The sequence below is a fragment of the Cyprinus carpio genome, chromosome A6 (genome assembly GCF_018340385.1).
Source record: "Cyprinus carpio isolate SPL01 chromosome A6, ASM1834038v1, whole genome shotgun sequence".
Lineage (NCBI taxonomy): Eukaryota > Metazoa > Chordata > Actinopteri > Cypriniformes > Cyprinidae > Cyprinus > Cyprinus carpio.
In genome coordinates, this window is record NC_056577.1 from 26,577,875 (window position 1) to 26,594,757 (window position 16,883).

Sequence of the window (16,883 nt, forward strand, 5' to 3'; positions counted from 1 at the left end):
TGAGTAATTAATGACAGAATTTTCATTTTGGGTGAACTATCTCTTTAAGTAACCTGAAAAAAGCGAAATGGTGACAAATATGAGGAAAAAATAAAAAAGTTTCCACTTATACATACTGTACAAGACTACTGTTCAAAATTTGGGGTCTGTAAGATTTTTTTTGTGTTTTTGAAAGAAGTCATATGCTCACCAAGGCTGCATTTATTTGATCAAAATACAAGAAAAACAGTAATATTGTAAAATATTATTACAACTTAAAATAACTGTTTTCTACATGATCATTACATGATCCTTCTAGATTTTAAATAAATAATAATAGCTGATCTGATGCTTAAGAAACATTTCTTATTATTATTAATGCTGAAAAAAGTTTAAATACTTAATATGTTTGTGGGAAATATGTTTTTTTTTTTTAGGATTATTTAAAACTTTTGAACAATCATGTATGTATTAATTTCACTCTGCTTTTGCTGATATTGCTATTGCGCCACTCTGCTCACTATTGCAATAGGATAGTTACAGATTAGTAGGCAAAAATGGCTCTCCAACATGTGTTAGCAGGTTACCTAAAATACACTAAATCACTGCTAGAGTTCATAAAAGGCTTTGAAAATTCAAATTAAAGCATTTCTGCAGCATTTCTTATGAATGTTAGACTCTTCCCTTGCTAAACCCTTATTTCCTCTGTGATGTGTTTGAACAGAATGAAGGATATTTGCGGGTGAAATAAACTTCAAAGAAACTCTCTTGCCCTGAGTTCACTTCCATTTGGAGGAGAAGTAGTAAAGCCTGGAGTCTGGAGGCCAGGAGGGAGGAGTCTTGGTACAGGCAACAGTCATAAAATGGCTACATTTCATTCTACACTATTAAGCACCGGCATTTAGCCCAGGCTGGCCGAGGGAGCAGTAAAATCTGACAAATGACTTACCTCCCATGTTATCACTAATTCCGATTTGGTACCTCCTCCGCCTCCGACATCAGTGGGAGCCGTGTCAGGCACTGCGGCAGAAACCCAGAGAAAAGATTAAAACGCCAGCAGAGCTCTGATTGGGATTTTTCATAGCATGTTGGAGCATCAAAAGTTTTAATTTAAGGAAAAATTTACATTTTCATCACATAAAGACTCTGAACTATCTCTCTCACAGAGGTTCTACCTTCTTTAGAACATCCCTCAGAAATTTGTGAATAAAAGAATGTGCTTTCTGAATAGGTTTGAGTGTTGCATGTGGAATAAAAATGATGGCTGAGACATATGACGGGAGAATTGAGGATGTATGGTCTGATCCAGTGCTTTCAATTTCAGTACCTGTCTGAAATATGGCAAAGAGATTCAGGGAAGCCTCACACTAGCATACTCACTAGCATCTTCTGTTCTGATCTTGGTAGAAGGGGGACTGGGCTCTCCCATCCCGACACTGTTACTGGCCAGCACTCTGAACTCATATTCCACCCAAGCGTTCAAACCCACCACAGTTGCAGTCAGAGTGTTCCCATTGATCGCCTCAGGGACTGAGGATAAGAAGAATAGTAAAATACAATAGCAACTAACTGAAATAAAATAGATAAAACACTAAAAGTGCTTATTATAAAAAAATAAAAAATAAATCTAAATAAAAAAAATTAAAAACTATTAAAATGACAAAACACAAAAATCTTGAACTAAAATGAAAATGATTTTTTTTTTTATAAAGCTGATTCAAAATAAAACTAACACACAAAGATAGATAGATAGATAGATAGATAGATAGATAGATAGATAGATAGATAGATAGATAGATAGATAGAAAATATAAAACTAACAAACTAAATAAAATTAAAAACAAATAAAATGACAAACATAAAATTTAAGAAACTATAAAATTAAAATTACAAATAAAAACAAAACAAAGCAAAAACAATTTCAAAATATTAATAAACACTATAATAGTATATAAATAAGACATACTGTAAAATATAAGACTAATAAACTATTTATTAATAAAACAATAAAATATTTAGCTTTTTAATTAAGAACATAAAATATATATATCTATATATATATATATATATATATATATATATATATATATATATATAATATATATATATATATATATATATATATATATTAATCTATTAAGTTGCCAGTGCCTCCCATGTACTACCAACTGAATAAAAAGCAACTTAAACACACAAACTCAATGGCATATGCCTGTGATGGGTGATGCCTGTGATGGGTAATGATGTACCTGTGTCGACAGCTTGCCAGCCGACAGTAAAAGGAGTCCTGGCCTGGATGACATATCCAGTAATGGGACTTCCATTGTCCTGGCCTGGGCTCCAGGACAGCTGGGCCGTGCTGTCAGTGACCTCCTCCACCACAACCAAGTCTGGGGGGCTGGGGGGACCTGACTCGATCACAAAGCCCATATGGAGTTGAATTAATTAGGAGTGTTTGATTATACTCTGCATCTGCTCAAATGTTAAATTCGGTCCATGCATTGTGCATATAGATGACTTTGAAACTGTCTCACCCTGATAAGAGGACAACTATTTGTTTAGGAGTGTGTGTTCTAAGGTGTTCGACATGGCGAGCGGTTTGTGTTTGTGGATGCTTGTTTTAGCAAGTGCAATAAGTTGTGTGTATGTATGCTTGTATATGCACAACTAAATGATTCACATTTCTGCTCCAAATAACTCTCTGCCATTTAAATGTTTTCTCTTCATTTGCACTGCATTCTGGGAGCCGTCGTGCTGCTTAGCCGATGTGTAAATGAGCCAATTAAAGACATCCACTATGATAAACAGCTCCTCTCCAAACACCTGGGACAGAACCGTGATGCGTAATGGCCATGAATACCAATGTGACTCACAAAAACAGCAGCAAAGACGAGGCCCCATAAACCATCCCAAGTGACACATTTAGCACTCTCTGAACTCTTGCTACATTAGCAGTGCCCTTTCATTGAAATACACACCTCGCAAGATGCACTTCACTGTGGAAGACGGTTGTAAATACATATAAAAATTGGCACAGAAGACAAATATTGTGCATGTGGACATATAAACCAAAAGACAATTTGGTCCTACCTTTAACAACCAATATTGCATCAGCAGACAAGCTCTCAACATCCGTGTCGATGAGGCAAATGTACTTCCCACCGTGATTAAGCTGGATGTTTCTAATCATAAGATCACCGGAAAAGCTCTGTAAGAAAAATGAAAATTTCTTTCTTAATTATTAATAATAATTTCTGCTGTTACAGCACAAGATACCAAATCCACTCTATACTGATAAACAGTAGTTTCAGAAATCATGATGCATTATCATTCATAACATATTTCATGAATCAAAACATAACCTCAAGGCATGCTCTGTATTTTTGGCTTGTGCCATGAAATTCTGGCACCATTTCAAAAACAATGAGAGAACAGGTACTACAAACCAAACAGAATTCAGAGGCTGATTTAGATTTTTCTTATTCTGTTCACATTTAAAAGGCTATGCAAATATATTTTTGCATCTTTCTGTGTAATACTTAATAGTGCAATATAATTACTTAAATTAATTTATCCACACTGAAGGATTGGAGTTGGAAAATTAGTTAAAATGACGTAAAACAAACAAATAAAGAAAAAACGTCACATTAAAGTTATACTGCCAAAAAAAAGGTTTATTCTCACATTTAAAAGTTATATTTATAGTCATAGTTATATATATAAAATAAATAAAAACATATATATATATATATATATATATATATATATATATATATATATATATATATATATATATATATATATATATATATATATATATATATATCAGCTTGTTGCCAAGGCACAATTTGTCATTTAGTTAAACTTGATGTAACAAAATAACTAAAACTAAAACTGAAATAAAAATGAATCAAACTATATAAACATACAGAATTACTAAAATTGACAAAATCGCACAACAAAATCCCACAAAATCATGAAAACGTTCAAATTAAAATGAGAACTGAAAATATACAAATAAAGACAGATTTAAAATATTAAAAAAACTATAATGGTATCTCATTGATACTTAGGCCCTGTCCACACGAACGCATGTATTTTCAAAACCACAGCTTCTGTGTGGTTTGGCCATTCGTCTACACGCAAATGCAGCACCAGTTCACTGAAACCAAACATTTTTGAAAACTCCTGCCAGGGTGAAGATCTTCAAAAACTCTGTTTGCAGTGTTATCTTGTATACAGTAAAACCGGATATTTTGGCTTGTGGCAACGGAGCATGCGCTGTTATCTCCGCCTACTGGAAGAATTTTTCAGGCTTCTGATTGGCTAACATGGTTTTATGGTTGAGATTATATTGCCAACTGTTGGCTTGGAGTGCTCTTGTCAGTGCTTCATAGCACACTTTTGTGTTTTCATGTGGATGGAGATTTTGTTTTAAAACAGAAGAAGGAAAAACTCTTCATAGCACGCATTTGCGTTTTCATGTGGATGGAGATTTTTTAAAACAGAAGAAGGAAAAACTCCATTTATGAACCTACCCCAAAAAAAAAAAAAAAAAAAAAAAAAAAAAAAAAAAAAAAAAAAAAAAAAAAAAAAAAATACCACTGCGTCACAAGAGCAATCAGATTTGGGACACTTGCAACTGCAAATAGCTTGAGTAACAAAGGGCCTGTTTTCAACAGCAATCTGTGTCTGGTATACCGTTTTATGATGTAATTATCACCAATATAAATTTGAGGCAGGTGTGCTGATGTTCCCTGTCATGCTAGCTGCAGATTTCTGCAAACTCAGACACTCATCCCTCCCTTTAAAATGACTGCTGTGCTCCGAGATACGTGTGGACCTAAATAAACAGTCTCAGTGACTAGCCTCCGGGATTCACTCAGATCCAGCTTTCTCAACCACACAGGAGCTCAGTAAAACACACACACACACACACACACACACACACACACACACACACACACACACACACACACACACACACACACACACACACACACACACACACACACACACACACACACACACACACTGTGGCAAATTGGCAAGACAATACTAATTATTCAACAATTACATAAGCCAGGACTAGGTAAATGTGCAAAGAAAATGCAGAGTGAGAGATAATATTGTTCCAGATAAGCATACAGCACATTAAAATCATAAAGAATCTGCATTTCTGGTCAAAATATATATTTTTTTCTTTCCATATTTTAAATGAAGACACAGCCAAGTATAACACAGCACAATGTGTGAAAGAAGCTAATTAAATTGACTTAATCAGTTCTTTGGTTCTGATTAACTGACATTGACCATCTCATTTTATATGATCACTTTCTAAAAATAAACCATTATACTGTAAATACCAAAATAAAATAACATTTATTTATACTACTTTTACTATTTTCAAATAAAGAAAAGAAAAGAAAAGAAAAGAAAAGAAAAGAAAATAAATGAAAAAAAGAAAAGAAAAGAAAAAGAAAAGAAAAGAAAAAGAAAAGAAAAGAAAATAGCTTTGCTGGCACAATTTATCTCTGTGCTTCTGCCTGTCTTTTAAAAAAAGAATGTCCAGAATTTCATACAAACTGAATCCTGAATATCGCATTGATATCTCTAGTGGTCTACCAGCCTCAAACCACAGAGCACTACTCCACTGTAATAGTACATGTAAGTATGTACTGTACAGTAAGCACTCCAAGCTCTCAAAAAAAAAAAGCCAGCACTTATGTTTGACTGTGGTTTTCTCTCCATCAAGTTAAATTCCTATATAAATATGCCTTAAACTCAATCAATATCAAAAAGAGAGCCCATTCAGTGGATAGATTCCATTTTTTTTTAAATAAATATTCATGTTTTTATTTTATACAAGTTTTATAATATATTTAACTAAAAAAAAGTATAGAAAATAAGTATATAATATAATAACACATTTTCAGCTAAATTAAATTCAAGAAGTTATGAACTGCCTAGTAAGTGAACCATCTGGTCCTGTGCTTTTCAAAAAGAACCTTACCCTGTGCTCAGGTTTCAAATCTTTAAAAGAAAATGATCAAAAGCTGTTTATTATTCTGTTCAAACCCCTAGCCAACCAAGGGAAAATCTAAACCAAAACAGCCAAATGGAATGTGACACAACACAAAGCATTTCTCAAGGCAAGATTTCAATTCATTGGAGTCCTGCGGCAATAAGGAATTGTCTCCCCAGAGATAAAAATGTCCTGTGAAACTGGAAGGGTAAAATGGGAACAAGACTCTTAATTGATCTGGCCTGTTTCCCTGGTTCACTCTGTAGAGAGCAGCTGTTTGGTATACATGTTAAATCATTCACATTCAATGTGGCCAATGATGGAATGATCCAGAACAAGATGGCAAAATTTATCCCAAGGATCCAATTTCAAACTACAGACATAATGGCAGGCAAGTTTCTTTGAGAGAGAAAGAGCAGTCAAAGTCCCAATAGCTTGTTCCTGTCCAGCACAATAATTAGATTAAAACCCAGTTACAGTACTTCAAGTGCTTGTGTTTGAGATCTATAGTATTCAATAAGATGGACTTTAATATGTGCTGGATTATTTGGATTGATTCAAATATGAGCACAAATAACTAAAACTAATTAATCAGAAACTCCTACTCAAATAACATAAAACACTCAAACTCATCTTTGAAAAAAAAAAAAAAAAAAAACTACAACCTGCATTTTATTGTACAGATTTCTTGTAATTTATTCAAAGGACCATATTTTACAGTTCTGGAGATTTTTATTTATTTAATATTATTCTGTTATATTTCTTATTATAATACATAGACCTTAATTTCAGACCTTTATAATTAAACAGGCTGTTTACTATTGTAACTTTAAGACTTTTTGCAGTCAAGTTTTAATAAATGATTTGTGAAGGTTAGCTTATGTACATTATTATTATTTTTTTTTTTCAAAATAGCAACTAAAATCCTGTTTTCCGAGATATGTTCTCAATAAATTTTTCATGCCCAGAGGTGATGGTGTAGGATGAGGGTGCTGAGGTTGCAATATAGCCCTAAAACCACACTACTCACCCCACCCACTCGCTCAAAGTGGTCTGCGTCTTGATGGAAATCAATGGGCTGACCGTTGAAGGCCCAGAAGAAGGCCACGTCCAAGGCTGGATCAGCAGTCACCTGGCAGGGCAGCACGATGCTCTCACCCACCGTGATCTCTGTGCTGCTGGGGCCCTGGCTGATCCTTGTGGGCTCTGTTAGTAACAGTGTCAACATAGTCTGTCAATTTAGCTCTGGGACACAAACTGAGGTGAGAGAATATCTTCTGTAGCCAGGCAAATAATAATACAACCTTTTTATTTTTTAATCTAGTGAGCTGCCTCTGGAGGAAGCATTTTAAGGCATCATAGGTATGATCCTGACACATGGCTGCACAATTATTGTTATTATAATAATAATAATTCCAAGATTCTATGCAGATAATAAAAAAAAAAAATACTAATAATAATAATAAAAAATAATAATAATGCAAGGCTTGATAGGATGAGCCACATTTTTACAATTAAAATATATTTATAAAGTCTAACAAGAAACTGAGGACATGAAGGAAAAAAACTATACATGTAAAATTAGTAGAAATTTACAAAAGAAAATGTGCTTATTTTTTTTCATTTACAGAAAAGGGAAGAAAAAAGTGTAATAAATTGCCTAATTAGAATAAAAATACTGACACCAACATTTTTTTTTTTTAAATTGAAATTAAAATGTTTTTTTTTTTTCTTCTTTTTTTTTTTTTTATAAAACCAAAATTCTTTATTATATAATTGTTGTAATAATTTTTTTTTTATTTTTTTTTTGTTGTTGTGCAGTAGGCTGTGGGTTAGCGATTTAACCACGACCTAAGGTGGTTTATTGCTGTAATAAATAATCTTAATTTCTAGGTACAATACTTAGATTTTTGGCTGCTGTCTTTCCATATGGGGGCTATTAATTTAAGAACATAACATGAATTTTAATAAGAGCCAAATGAATTGGCAACATGTCTTCTGTGAACAGAACAGAGTTGACTGAAGACACTTTGTGAGGGAAAGGTCATTTTAATTAAATTACATTAAGGGGGTCAACTGCTGGTGCATGACAAAAACATAATGAGAGAAAAATACAAGGAAGAGAAGAAAGAAAAACCATATAAAAGACACATGGGCTCACACAGAGGCCTCAATGGTATATAGCTAATGAGTTTCTTCTGATTTGCCATGAAAATACTGCTGATTAAACCCGTAACCTATATAATGAGGAACAAAAGTGAGGAATAACATTCATCCTATAACTTAATGAGGAGATAACAATCCACACGGATAATGGCCACAGCAATTACAGATGACCTTAACAATGAGTAATTAGTGAAACATGGACTGGGGTGTGTGGAAGACTGAAGCAAGAGTGCACATGAACTACACAGAACACTAGAGAAAAGAATGTTAGAGAACTCCACAATATAGAAGGCTCTCTTAAAGTGACAGTTCACCCAAAAAAGAAAATTGTCATTTACTCAATTTCATGTCGTTCCAAATCCTTTTTCTTTTGTGAATCACAAAAGGGAAAAAAAAATAATGTTTTCAATACAAATAAAATAAACAAGGAAAGGCTACAAAAGCATTATCAGGGTTTGACAATAAAAACATAGACTGGGCATGTACTTATTTTACAAAATAAGTTTGAATTTGATTATTCAATTTCTGGACCTGAATACCTACCTGAAAAACTTAAAGCTCTTTTTTATTTCATTTATGTCTTTGTTCTATTAGGCTAGTAGTTTTTGCTGTGGTATCAAAAGTGGAATCGAGAACTGTGAAATGTCACTGATATCTAAAATTTTGGTTGTTTACTAATTAGAATGTAATGTTACATTGGTCAATACAATGAAAACAATAATTATTGTTTTATTCTATTTTTTAAAATTATTATTATTTTCTTAAATTTTTTTGTGGCGGGATCAGTAAAAATTTTGGCTGAGCAAGTAAAAAATTAAACCACTGGCCCAACCGGGTCCGTAGAAAAAAAATGCTTAGCACTGAACCCTGATTAGAGAAGTTTATTAAGGCAGTCGTGAGTTGGGAATCAAACGTAACTTGTTGCTATTGCAATGCTCTACTGGAACTCTACAGGAACGATTAATTTTAGTATCAATTAGTGATTTTTTTTTTTTTTATCAATAAATCCATTTATGTGGTTCACAAAACCAGATGATTAATTCACAAATTGAACTGACCTCTTAAGTTCATCTCAATGCCCATTTACCTGCTTCGAGTTCGTAGCTCATTGGAGGGAAAGAATGGTAGTAAGCAAAGACATGCAGACTTGAAATACAACGCAATTCACATGCACTACTTTAATTTGGCTGTTTTGTGTCCTTTTCTGAAACTTTAAAGCTCCAGTCAGCATTCACTGTGGCATGAAAAATTAAGAACAGTACATTCAGTACAGTACATATTCTGATTTGCTTCATCACTCTGTCTCCTATCCACCAATAAGCTAGTGTATGGTGGGCGTTCTGGCGGAAAATGGCTGCCGTTGCATCATCCAGGTGGCTGCTGCAGATTGGTGGTGGATGAGGAGATCCCCCCTTACAATGTAAAGCACTTTGAGTGCCCAGAAAAGCACTATATAAATGTAAGGAATTATTATTATTATTATTATTATTATTATTATTATTATTATTATTGTTATTCATATTTTCTCATTTTGTGTTCCACAGAGGAAAGAAAGTCAAATGAGTTTGGAATGACTTGAGCATGAGTAAAAAGATGACAAAATTAACATTTTTGGATGAACTATTCCTTAAATAGGAGTTTGAAAAGATGCTGTAAAACTTTTAGACATAGAGACTTGATAACAAAAGCCATTTGTCTTGAAATACCGTAGCACCATTGTGTAGGACTTCTCAGAGTGCTTGATTATATAAAACAAATCTTACGCTTTGTGATTTTTTGACTTGAAAGGCTGACAGCAGTACAGAAACTTAGAAGAATGAAGTTGTCAGTTGGCTAATACATTTCTTGAAACAGCTGAAGCAATGCATCATGATATGTGCCAGATGTGGCATTTCATTCAAAGCTGATCATAGGTAAACCATCAAGAATACAGTATCTGAGTCAACGATAAGAGTGGACCGGACTGTATTGTAAATAAAACTGCTATTCAAATAAAACTACTTTAGGTCCTAAAGCTAAATGTGTGATTATCAAAAGAATCCCACACTATTGTAAGGAAAATGAATCAGTTTTTTTTTTTTTTTTTTTTTTTTAACAACAAAGAAATTTCATTATGTATTTGTTTGGATTTTAAAAATGTTTCTTTTGTCAGGCTTTTTTTTTTTTTACTATTTTTATAGTAACAGAGAATAGAAAGGGACAGTAAATAACAGGGCGAGAGAAAAGGAGAAACTGAATCTGGAAAATTTTGCTAGCCGAATTCGATCCTCAACATGCACTGAACCAGTAACACTGATCTAGAATGGAAAACACAATGACTTACCTGTGATGATCAGTCTTCCTGTTGTGCTAGCTGTGCCAAACTGGTTTTTAGCAATACACGTGTAACTACCTCCATCTCGTTTAGTTACATTGGCAATCTTAAGAGTCCCATTGGGGAAGAGAGAAATCCTAAAAGTAATGGAAAATTTCTTAGCATCACAAAGAATCACATAGCTTCATTGAGATTAAATATAAACTCTTAAGGCTAAATACCTTTCGCTTCTTTGCAGTATCTCAGTCCCTCTTTTCCACAGGCTAATGGCTCTGGGCGAAGCATGTGGCCTGCAATCTAGGCTAACGTCACTACCCGAGCGAGCCTTAAGCACTCGGCTCAAAGGATTCTGGGAGAAGCTGGGAGCAGAGGCTGTAGGAAACAGAGAGATTTGGTCCTCAGACTCACACTTAAAGCCTCAATGGAATCTGTGATGAACAGCAACTGACGTTCAAACAGCCTCCGGCAAAAAAAGGAAGAAAGCCTTTTAGAAAAGTCTAAAGGACTTAACAAATAGAGCTGTCTGCTTCCACTGGCTTCTTCAAGGCCATTTGTCTTAAACTAAAACTTACATTTTACTGTGCCGTGTCTTCAGATGGCATTTATTTGAAACTGGTATCATATGCACAATACTGAGCAATGTGTTGTGATTAAAATGAATGAATTTCAGCATGCACAGACATAATTTTACAATCAATATTGGGGAAATATGAGTGTTACGATGGAGCGGATGTTTTCAGTGCTGCCTTGTAATTTGAGCCTGGGCTGTGACTACACAATGAAGTTTTAGCATTCAGATGAAGGATGGAGAGCAGGCAGTGAAAACAAAGAGGTCGTACCAAGCACCATCAGTTCGGCGCTAGAATAAATGATGCCGTGCTTGTTCTCTGCCACACACTGATACATCCCGCCATCTGAGAGGTTTAGCGAGGAGATGGAGAGAGCACCGTTTTCTATTTGCACTCGGCCCTGTAGACATAAAAACAAACAATCAAAGTAAAATGGTTGCTATGCGGTTGCCAGGCATTGCTGGACTGCTTGATTACATGGTTGCTTACTGAGTCAAAAGAGACCAGCGGCAAGTTTCTATGATATTCTGGTTGCTAGATATGGATTGGGTCCTTCCTTCAATTAAACTCAATTCCATTCAACTAAAACTACAGTACTTGAAAAAAAAAAAAAAAAAAAAAAAAAAAAAAAAAAAATTAAATAAAATAAAATATATAAAATATGAAACTTATTGTAGCTAGTTGCGAAGGAAACATCTTATTTTTATTTAAGTTGATGTATTAATATATATAAAAATGCATTTAAAGAAAAAGATAAAAACACATAACAAAATTACTAAAACTTAAACTTTATAACTTCATTATTTAGAGTATGAATATATATATAATATATATATATATATTATATATATATATCTATATATATATATATATATATATATATATATGTACTGTATGTTATCATTTGCTCAAAATACATTTAACAATGTTATTAAATTAATTGTGTATTAAAAGATGAACTTTAATTAAGCGGAAGATAATGTGTAAGAAACTGAATAAGAAAAATTCAAAATCCAATATCAGCCAATATATATATCCAGTGTCTCTCAGTATCAACCAATATATTGTGCACCCTACAACTTTCTCACCATGAATGATAGCTTTTTTACAACACGGCTGCACCCTAACACTGAAAGTATGTCGAGTTGAATATCTAAGGACGGGTTAAGAGAGGGTGGAGGAGGTTATAAAAGAGACTAAAGAAAAAGGTTGACCCTCTGCTCCAATGAACAGAAAATAAATGTTGAACATAGCAGTGAAATACTAATGGCCAATTCATTTGGCATGGGCGCCCAGTTGGAAAAATACATGAGACAGGTAGGGAGGTGTTGAGCTGATAGTTCTGATAATGGCATAGCACACATTTAAGCCTATCAGCTGTTCTTAAAGGCTGAACTCAGCACAAAGAGTCACAAGGAAAGATTGACGTGATGTGTGATGGAAGGGTGGGGAGGAGGTACGGGTAGCTCTCAACTTCAATGCAGGTCACATCTAATGGAGTCTTTCTGCTGCCTTATCACTGCTGATGTTTGTTGATAGCAGTCTCTCCTACTTAAACAGCTGTTGGATTTTTTTTTGTCTAGCTTTTATGTCAGCAATGAGAATTTATGTTTGCACTGACCTTGGACTACAGTAAGTGGAGCTAAAGCCTTCAATCTCATTAGAGGCCTTTCAGAAACCACAGAGTACCTCAGATATAAGAGTTTCTCCATTCTTCAGCCAGCTATACGAGGGTTTTGGTTTCCCATTGGCTTTGCACTCCCAAAACAGATTCTCTTCAATGGACAATGATGTGTCCGTCATCGTCTGCAGCCAATGAGGCGTGGCTGTGGAAAGAAAGCATATTTATAAATCAAATGGATGAAGGATCGATGATGGACAGATTCAAGAACACACATAAATGAAATGTAACACTTGCATATAAAAACCAACCATATTAGCCAAGGCCAATGAATTCAAAGGCTTTGATGACAGAAACAATTAAAGTAAAAGTTCACCACAAAACCAGTCTTATAGAAATTGAGATTTATACATCATCTGAAAACTGAATAAATAAGCTTTCCATTGACGTATGGTTTGTTATGATAGGACAATATACAACTATTTGAAAATCTGAGGGTGAAAAAACATCAAAATACTGAGCAAATCGCCTTTGAAGTTGTCCAAATGAATTCTTAAAACTGCATATTACTACTCATAATTTAGGTTTTGATATATTTACGGTAGAAAATGTACAAAATATCTTCATGGAACATGATCTTTACTTAATATCCTAATGATTTTTGGCGTAAAAGAAAAATCGATAATTTTGACCCATACAATGTTTTTTTTGGCTATCACTAAAAATATACCCCACCGATTATATTTATATATATATATATATATATATATATATATATATATATATATATATATATATCTATATATATCAAAATGTTTTTTGAAAAAAAGTCTCTTTCTCTCTTATTTGAAAATAAAAAATACAATAAAACAGCAATATTGTGAAATATTATTAAAATGTAAAATAACCGTGTTCTATTTGATTATATTTAAAAATAATTTATTCCTGTAATGGCAAAGCGTAATTTGAAGACTATATATGAACTATTCCTTAAAAGTTCCTTGGTAACAAACCTTTGTAGCAAATCTCAACCCAAATTCTCTCAAATTGCTCAAATCTCACAGTGTGACCCCTGAACCCCTTCTGATTATTAATCATTATTATCGGAAAAGGCTGCAATATTCGAACCACATAAGCCGCTTCGCCAGCTCCAGATGGCTTGCCATACACCCCCTCGCTTGTCTGTATAATACTGAGAGCATGCCTGACGCTCCTATAAAAACAAACAATAGATGACCCATTTGACAAAAGCCATGTGAATATGAATCTCAGTACTGAATTGAGACACCCAGTGAATATGTCAATTCTATCACACTACAGGCACATGCTCCATTCCGTGCTACAAATCCTTTGACCTCCTTTTGGAAGCTTTATTATCTGTTCGGCTGGCAAACACTCCAATGCCACGTACAGAGTCTTGAGTTCAATTAACAAATTTATATAATTGCATTTCTCACTACAAATGTTAATTTAAAAGGCCCAGGATAAGACCTACGATTCCTTTAAGACCGACACCAATCCAGTGCTTTTCAAACTGCTCGTTTTTTTTTTTTTTTGCTGGATGTCAAATAGTGGAATAGAAAATCTACTTTGGCAAGGCAAGCTCCCGTTTTCATTTATCCTACAGAATTGTATTACAGTTTCACAGCACACAGACATACAAATTGCATTTAGGCAGTCAGTGCAAATAAAGAAACTCCAAAAAGACTGCTGATTGTGTGTTGGATTTTATTAAGGGTACAAAGGGTATAAAATTATTAATACAACAACACCATACATTTCAAATTAAGCTTGACTTTTTATGGAATGCCACTGTGACCTTCTACAATGAGGTGCTCATTGTAGAAGGTCACAATCACGTGCATCATGAAATGTCATGTCTCTCAAGGACACAAGTCAAATGAGACACTGGTTGTGACATGTTCTCACTGTGAGTTATGACACAAATGGCATGGCGAGGTTGAGTGCAGTTTTACATGGCATAATGATAGTGGAAAAGTGTCATAATGGCACTTGATGTAGTTTAGAACTTTAGAAGCTGCCAAAGAATCATATCAAACTTACATTTGCAAATTTTCTTTCTGGCACATGCATATTTCTGATAAATGCTTCACTCTCAAAGGTAAACATTGTTTTATTTTTTTGTGTATGTGTGCCTTAAATTAACTCTATTAATAATAGTAAAGATATTAAAAAATACAATAAATACATATAAATAAATTATTTTAAATAAAGTTTTTTTTTAAGAATTTTTTTTTATTATTTTCTATTATTTATATTGTTAAATTAATTTTCTTAAATTCATTTAAGTTTATATTTCTGCAGTTGGATCTTCTGCAATCTCAGCTAAAGTGAACTATAATCATTTATCTTGTGTTCATTTTTCTCAACAGACAAAACACAAATCATAATGATCTTTTTGCATAAATACAATTTACATTCTATAAACACCTCCAAATGAATAAATAACTGCAGTAACAACCAATGCCACTATCTACTGATTTATTACTGCAGATTCAATGCAGTGCAGAAATGCCATATGGTAACAGTTAAGTTTTTTTTTCTTCAAATTACTGTAAAGCTTTATGAGACAAAGCTGATCTGTCAACAAAGGCATCTATTTATGCTTATCAAAGAACTAATTCCAGAGGTAGAAGAAATGCATGCATATGTATAACAATAAATTTGTTGACAAGGGTGTTTATGATAAATATTAAAAGGAAAAAACTGTAATAAATAAAATATACATTAACAATAAATTAAATAATAAACTAGAAATTAAGGGTGAAAAAGAACAACTCACCATGGAAAGACAAACGACCCCTCACTGCATTCTTTCCACGACTGTTTTCCGCTATGCACTCATATGTCCCAGTGTCCTCTTGTTGAAAACTCGGAATCTCCAGAATGGCGTTCGAATTCTTCAGTTTGACTTTGTTTGGGAATGAAACGTCACTGGTTCTTCTCCAGCTGATCTTGGGAACTGGACTGTGAACCCAGGACATAGCCACCATTAGAACATAGACAGATTCATGTGAAAGACACCTTTATGTAAAGCAAACATACTTTTTTAATCAGTATGTTTATTCCCTGGGAATCACATCATTACCTTGGCATTGCTTTTATCCAACGACATACTGTATATTGCATTCAAGCTACACATTTAATTATTATGTAAAGGTATTACATTTACATTTATGCATTTGGCAGATTCTCTTATTCAAAGCATTCAAATATTTAATCAAACATGCATTCTGTAGGAACCAAATTGATGATCTTGTCGATTATACCACCATGTTCTACCAGATACAGGAACTTTTGCCCATTCACAGAATTCCATCTATGGAATTATGGTTTAACATAATGTTTGGTGAGAGGAAAGCTTTTATCCAAAGTGGCATACACTGCATCAAAGATATGCTTTTTATTATTATGTGCAGATCTTGCCTTTACATTTATGTATTGGGCAGACACTATTAATTGAAAACAATGTTTTTTCAATCACACAATTCCATTTGAGGAATTACAGGGTCAAAATGATGATATGTTTGGTAAGATTAAATCAGTTTGGCAGTTGCTTTTATCTAAAGTGACATCCATTGTATTCAAGCTATGCATTTTATTATTAATAAAAATTACCAGTATGTAAGTTTAGGGTTAGTGCATTTTTTATATAAAAAAATATCAAATACATGCAGCTTAGAAGCATAAGAGACTTAGTAATGTTAAACAATATTACTGACCCCAGTCTTTTATGGTAGAAGTGATTTAAACTGCATTTAAGTTAAGCAGTTTGATCTGTTCATGTTTTTCTTAGGACTCAAATCCATTACACACCATCCTGGCGTTGATAGCATCATGCTCTACCAGCTACAGCAACTTTGTCTAAAAAAAGTGAAATTCCATAATGTTTGGCAAAAGAAAATCCATTTCCCCCTTTTTTCTTCAAAGCTCTACCCTATTAAGAAAATCTGAGTGTGAATGGATCTGATTCATGTTTGGATCCAGGGCGACGCGCTCTTTGTATGTTGTGAAAAGCTATCATCTCCCGCTTTTTGAAAACCTGCATTGCCTCCCCTCTCTAAACGACAACCCTTCTGCTCTTCGTTTGAAAAGAAGCTTGCAGCTCTATTTCCACACTATTTAAGGAGTAAATCTTGCGGGTCATTGCCCTCTGCAAGGCGGGCCATTATTGTAAAAAAAGCTCTC

The 16,883-nt window shown here is 33.8% G+C and overlaps 1 pseudogene; it reads right to left on the reverse strand.

The window, feature by feature from the left end:
- Window positions 1–16,883, reverse strand: part of LOC109062539 — a 54,917-nt pseudogene that overhangs the window by 10,661 nt on the left and 27,373 nt on the right.